Consider the following 7,720-nt stretch of genomic DNA (forward strand, 5'->3'; position numbering starts at 1 on the left):
CCACTCTACCAATCACTGCCTCCTTATCCCTCCCCAACCTCTCTATAAACCCAACACGTAGTTCTAATCCACTTTTTACTTAAGGCATATAATCCCAACATTGCTACATCTCCCCTTTATTCTAAAATTAAACCTCATATCACTTACTACTGATTCTTATTTCATAATTCTAACAACACACTAGGAGCAGGGGAGAGTAATTTGAGTTTACCAAGGTAATATGACTAATATATGCATAGATAAATCAACATTTTAAAATTATATAAATTTGTGTCATGCTGAGTCCGATTATGGACTAATTAGTGTATAATTTGTAGTTAATACTTATATAAGTACCACCAATTAATATCAGAGAAGAAGCCCATTCAATTATAGGAAAACAAATTTAACTTTCGAACAACTAAATACCTAACCTGAAGCATTTAGGAATATGTAGTTCTTTCGTAATGTTAGTGTCATGTAACCCATACAGATAAAAAGTCACACAATAGAGTCATGATTTATCTAGTCTTATAATTAGAACTGTACTTTTTTTATATCAAAAAAATTTACCAGCTCTTCCCATACTCACCAGTGTCCTAAAGATTACCCACCTGATGTCCAAACATGTTGATGACCAAAATAAATACAGAGTAAGGGTGGAGGGGAGATAGGGAGCCAAGTACAGACAGACTTTCAGTTATTACAAAAACTTCAGTGGTCAAAATAGTTTTGAGACTTCTAAATGAAGTCAAGACCACCCACACCCACCAGGAACCTAGATTCCTACCCTCACCAGGCTGTAAAGAGACACCTCAAATCACCACCACCACCTCACTGGGGAGGCTGGACTTCCACCCCAATCCAGCAGAAATGAGGGATCACTACCCCTCCCTGCTGAGTTGGTGTGAGAGGAGGCCTACTGCCCAGTGGTAACCAGGCCACCACTCCCATGGTGTCAGTGGAAGCAATGTGGGGAGCACTAATGAGACACTCCCACACCTCCCAGCCAGGGTGATATCAATGGAGGCCTACTGGGGAGCCAGAACTCCCATCCATATCCAGCAGTAACAAGAAGACCCCCCCCCCCCTCCACCAGTCAACCAAGGTTGAGTAGGGAACCTGGACTTCTTCCACCCCTCCCTGAAAGTAGTAATAGGCAGTGTTTTCCCTCCCCCGACCAGAAGGATGCCAGAAGAGGCCTGCTAAAACAGAAGATGCCAATGAGATCCACAGTCTCATAATACCAAAAATGTCCAGGTTTCGATCAAAAATCCTTCATACCAAGAACCAGAATAATTGGAGCTTAATTAGAAAATACAACCAACAGATGTGAACACTGAGGTAAATCAGATGTTCAAATTATCTGACAAGGATTTTAAAGCAACCATCATGAAAATGTTTCAATGAGCAGTTATGAACCCACTTAAAACAAATGAAAAACTAGAAAATCACAGCAGAGAAATAGGAAGTTTCAGCAAAGAAATAGAAGATACAAAGAAGAACCAAATGGAAATTTTAGAACTGAAAAATATAGTAGCCAAAATAAAAACCAAATATATGGGCTCAACATCAGAATGGAAGGGATAGAGAAAAGAATCAGTGAACATCAAGACAGAACAACAGAAATTACCCAACTTGAACAACAGAGAGAAAATAGACTGGAAAAGATAATAATAAACAGAACCGCAAGGATCTGCGGGACTATAGCAAAAGATCTAACACTTGTGTCCCAGAAGGAGAGGAGAATGGTCAGGGCCCAAAAAGTATGCAAAGAAATAATGGCTGAAAATTTCCCAAATTGACATGGTCCCTGTCCTGAGCTCTTACTTGGAGTGTTGTGTAAATAAATTCTATACCATAATGCACAGTGCTGAGTGCTGTAAGCTTTGCCCAAATTTCTGTGGATGCTCATGGAAGAGGCATCTTTATCAGCTTAGAGGGACCAAATAAAGCTCCTAGCAAATAGATGATGGATTAGTAGGAACTAGGGGGTGGGTGTAGAGGTGTGTGTGTTCCAGCCACAGGCAGCAATGTGTCTGCAAAAGCACAGAAGCCTAAGAATATGAGAGTTATGGTAACTTCAAGAAGTTGCGTATGGCTGTGACCAAAAAGGTAAGGAAAGAACTGGGAGTTAGAGTTGGAAAATTAGAAAAGCATACTCAAGAACCATACTGATGGTTATAGTGCTATTTTAGGCACAGAAATAATAACTGTAGAGTTGCTATTGGTGTTAGTGCTGCTGCATTAAACAGATTTCCTTTCACCTGGGCTGAGCAATTGGCACCAACCTCAATGAATATTGGCTAGCCAATTGGTCTAGCCCTTTTGCTAGACCAGGGGGCAGAAAACTATAACCTACAGGCCAAAACCAGTCTGCCACCTGTATTTGTACAGCCATTTTGTCATACATTAAAATTATATGAAATTCAAATTTGGCTGTCCATAAATAAAGTTTCATTAGAACATAGTCATGCTCACTCATTTATGTATTATCTATGGCTACATTCACAAGGCAACACACAGTTAGATGGTTACAACAGAGAATGTATGTGGTAGTCTCATCACTTTCCACTGCTGCTTAGTGCCCTACAAATCACAGTAATGCTGTTATAGCTTGGCAGGGTTTCAAGTGCCACACATATAACACCATTACATTTTTTTATTATCAGTACACGTCTATCATGTCTAGCATGTCAAAACATGAAAAAAGAGAAAAATGGGCTTCAAATATCATGCTTTTAAGGCACAGTAGAATGTGGATGGTTTCGTTATAAATTTGATGGCAAAGCATTTATCATATAAGTCAACGTTATTAGGCTACACTCATCACAATTTTCCCAAGTGCTAGGAAAGCAACAGTGAGAACAATTAGAGAATTTAAAACAGAATATTTCATCACAGCAGAATTCCTTCACCAAAATAAAAAATGAAAAGGAGACTGCAACCAAAGCCATTTTCTGAGTGGCTCATTTCTTAGCCAGACAAGGGAAGCTGTTTAATTAAATTGTGTCTGACTGCACCAGCCAAAGTAATGTACCCAGAGAAAATAAATTTAAGGCTATTAACCTTTCAGCTTAGAACAGTTGCTTAAAGAGTTGAGGACATTGGGAGCAACATCAGTAGTCAACTAAAAAACAAGGCAATTACCTGAGTGGTTTTCCCTGGCTCTTCATGAGTTAACAGAGAATACGGATACTACTCAGTTGTTATTTATTTGAAAAGTCAATGCCCTGTTTGAAGTGGCTTCAGTTTCCAAAGAAGCTGAAAAAGCACTGATGCCCTACAACATGAAGTGGAACCTGCTAAGATGTGTTACAACTGGTGGTAGCAAGAATAAGCGTGACGCCGAAAAATGCTTATTTGAACAAATTACAAAGTTGGTGAAAATGTAAGGCATTTAAATCCTATGGCTATTCATTGTATTACTCATCGGTAATTACTTTGTGGTAATATTGGAATTTAGCATGTGTTATTGAACCAGCGGTGTCCCCATTAACTTCATTCACACTCATGGACTTAACCATCATCAGTTCTGTGAATTTTTATCAGAAGTAAAAACTGAATATCCTGTCTTGCTCTACCACAGAGCAGTTCAATATCTTAGCAGCGGCAAAGTTCTACTGTGATTCTTCAGAGCTCAAGACCAAAATTGAGAATTTTTGAATGAGAAGAACAGCCCTCAACCCCTATTATCCACCTATGAATGGCTTTGGAAACTAGCTTTTGCTGGAGGCTTGTTAATAGGTCTAAATGAACTTTACCACTTCCAAGGTAAAACAACATTTACACATAAGCTTACACAACAGTAAAGTCATTCTGATGACAAATAACATTGCCCAAACTACAAGTACTGTCAAGCCACTTTCTATATTTCCATGCTATCAAAACTTAAAATAAGAGGCAAATTATCTATTCCTATACAAATTTACAACATGTGTATTTTCCAAGTTCAAGCTACAGTTCCAAGTGACCTCAATTTTTCAGACCTCAATGCAAGTGTAAGGAAATTTCTGTATTTCAAAATTCATTTAACAGGGCAATTGAGTAGTTTCTACCTAAGCATCATTTGGAAGTGATTAACTGCAATGTAATGATATACTAAAAGGCAAATTTCAAGAGAAAAATCCAATAGAATTCTATAAATGCCTTCCATGCAATGAACATGCTCAATTAAAATCATATGCGCATGGATTGATGTCAGTGTTTGGCAGTGCCTATCTATAGGGAAAGACATTTTCAAAAATGAAATACATAAAATCCTATTACAGATCAGCATTAACAGATGAACATTTGCAAACTAATTGGATGATAAGCAATACTAACGTTGAACCCTAATTAAGCAAAATGTATTCCAAAAACAAAGAATCCCATTTTTCTCATTAGTAGACCTGTATTACCAAAACTACTGAATTATTACTATTAGGTTTTTAATTTCATCAATACAATATTTGTGGAAATTTGATTTTTCTCTTGCTATGTAAGTACCTACATAATATCTTTAATTTTGCCTCTTGACCTGCAAAATCTAAAATATTTACTGTCTGGTCCTATGTAGAAAAGGTTTGCCAACCCCTGGTCTACCTAATTGATTCCATGGGGACTTCTAGACCAAAATGATATATTGTTCTTTGTTCCCAAATATATCCTGTCCTAACTTCTCACAAAAATCCCCTCAAATACATTAAAAAAAAAAAAAAAAAAAGACAAGATTTCACAATATCAAAGACTAAAACTGACAGGTAATCTAAGTCTTGGATCTGGGTGAAATTGATGTTAATTATGAGGCAGATGGTCCTAAATGGCTGGATTAAGAAAATTGCAATCATGGTTTACCTGTGCTTCATTTCCTCAAAGACAGTGACTGAAAAAGGTAGGAAGCCACTTATTTAAGGCCCACACTCTATCCCCTGATGACCCACCACCATCTGTCTCCCAATTCACATACATGGTGCTTAAACCAACAAGAGATGGCAGTTCTCTCCCCTTGAAGGCTGCTCACCAGAATACTGATCCCTACCCCCACCTCCACACCATATCCTCTAGACTCCTCTATTTCCTATTTATCTAGGCAGATAGATAAAACAAGTGGGCAGGAAACAGGACAGAGATTGGGAGGAAAAGGGAGGAGACTTACATTTAAGGAAGTGCAGTCCCCATAACCATGGCCAGCTTCATGGGAGTGCAACCTAGGCAGGCACACAGGGCCCTGTGATAAGAAGGGCCTCGTACTTGGTTTAATGTTCTGCTGTTACCATCTTGAAATTCTCGGTTTTTGAACAAGAGGCCCTGCATTCTTTCTCATTTTGCATGTAACTTTCCTGCACGTTAAACAGCCAGACCTGGCCAAAACTTTCAGGAAAGGCCAGCTTCTTAAAAATCCCTGAGAGAAGCCTGTGCTAGGAACTGTATTGTGATTGGTATCACACTAGTAAATAAGCTTGCCCAGAAAAAAACAAATGTCAGTCTGTCTGATTTCTCACATCTAGAGTTTTAGAAAAATTGGTGACCCCAAAATGTAATATATGGGTCGTCTTTCAGTAAAGAGGTCAGAAAAACACTCCCTGCTCTTTAAGGGATCATAAAAGGTGAAGTTAGACTAGGTGGACATTAGTGTGCCCTCCAGCTAAAGACTGGAGATGGAGGTTTCACCACTACTTCCATAGACAGATGGTGGACCTGGAGGTAACCCGTTCAATCACCTGTGGACAGATACTGAGCCTACAGAAACCTTGTTTTATTTGAGAGTAAGGAGAATAATCAGCACAGAGCTATGAGAGGAGCAGAGCATCTAGAAAAATCAGAGGAAATGAGCACGCTTCTTCACCATGATCCAGAAGAAACCTGTTGATATTCTTAAAGCTTCTGTAGAAAAAAAGAAACAGAAGGAATGAATAGGTGGGACTGAGATGAAAATCTAATAGGATGAGATGGAAAGAGAGACAGACAGGGTAAGAAAAATGAGCAAGTACTCTAAGAAAGCAAAAACAAAACTAAAGTACACACTGGAGACAGTAAAAAAGAATTTATCTGGCAGAAAATTAAGTTTGGTGTCAAGAACAAAGCTGATGCTAAGAAACCGAATGGAGTGGAAACAGACAGACATGGAAACAATGAGAGAAGATGAGGGCTGTGAAGAAAATGAAGAACCAACATACGGATAATTTGTGTTCCTAAAACAGGAACAAAGGCAAGTGGAAGAGATATCTACAAAGAAAGTAAAACAGAAACATTCCTGTGTTGAAGAACAGTGTCTGTTAATTGAAAGAGCCCACTGTGTTCTAGCCAAAGTCAATAAAAGAGGATACACAGCTGGATACATTATGACAAAAGTGTTAACCTACAATATTGTCTATAATTGTTCAGGCAAGAAAATGAAGTCAGATTGCCCAGATAAAAACAAACATCAATCTGTCTGATTTTTCATATCTAGAGTTTTAGAGAGAAAAATTGGTGACCCCAAAATGTAATATATAGCTGAGTCGTCTTTCAGTAGAGATGTCAGAGAAACACTCTGCTTTTTAAGGGATCACAAAATATATCACATTCTTGAAAAGATTTGTTTGCAGTATTTTTCAACCAATCAAGAGATGAAGTAAAAAAAAAAAAAAAAAAGGAGGGGGCTCAAGAATGGGGAGGTCATGCAGGGGAGCATTATCATGCCAAAATAGAAGTGCACTTAAATAATTGCACCATATCTAATTATAAAACTAAATCTGAATCACAATATTTTTTCTCAAATTAGGTACTGAATTTTAAAAATAGTAATATGAGTAGGGGGACCTGGGTGGGGCAGTCAGTTAAGCATCCAACTTTTGGTTTCAGCTCAGGTCATGATCTCGGGGTCATGAGATCAAGCCCCCTGTAGGCCTCTGTGCTCAGCGTGGAGTCTGCTGGAGATTCTCTCTCCCTCTCCCTCTGCCCCTCCTGCTCGTTTTGTCTCTCTCTCTACAATAAATAATAAATAAATCTTTAAAAATTGTAATAAAAGTATATAAAGCTAAAACCCAAGTTAACATTTTCATGGGTTAGAATGGGGAATGAAGTAAAAATAAAGTGTGCTTAATCTTATATCTCAAAAGTGTTATTCAAGGGGTGCCTGGCTGGCTCACTTGGAGTAGCCTGTGACTCTTGATCTTGGGGCTGTGAGTTTGAGCCCCACATTGGGTATAGAGGTTACTAATAAAATAAAATAAAATAAACTTTTTAAGAAAGTATTCAAAAGATGCCATTTCATAAAAAAAAAATGCCATTTTACTCTGGACTCATCAATTAGATAAAAATAAGTTAAAGAAAGCTTTTGGAAAAGATATGTGCCAGGTAATATATTTACCATATCAATTTGGGAAATAGAAAGGTATAGTAAAAAGTACAAGTTTCCCCTTCCTCCAGGTAGCCACTTTCAAATAATAGAATAAAATACTTTCGAAAACAATGGAAAAGATGAAAATGAAAATAAAGAAAATGGAGGAGAAATATTAATAAGTCACAGAACAAAATGGCATAAAACCAAAGATTTCAGAATTTAAAAATGTAAATCCCCTGTTAAAAGACTTGGCTGAGTAAAAGAAATTTTAGTATAATCTAGTTATAGGAGACATACCACTAAAAATGACATTATATGTTACAAAGTAAAAAATAAGAAAAGACATATTAGACAAATGCAGACCAAAAAGGGGGGGGGGGGCGAAGGGGAAGGAGTTGGCAATATTTGAGCATCAAAGACAAAAAGCATTAACTA

This window comes from Halichoerus grypus, chromosome X (genome assembly GCF_964656455.1).
Source record: "Halichoerus grypus chromosome X, mHalGry1.hap1.1, whole genome shotgun sequence".
NCBI classification, from domain to species: domain Eukaryota; kingdom Metazoa; phylum Chordata; class Mammalia; order Carnivora; family Phocidae; genus Halichoerus; species Halichoerus grypus.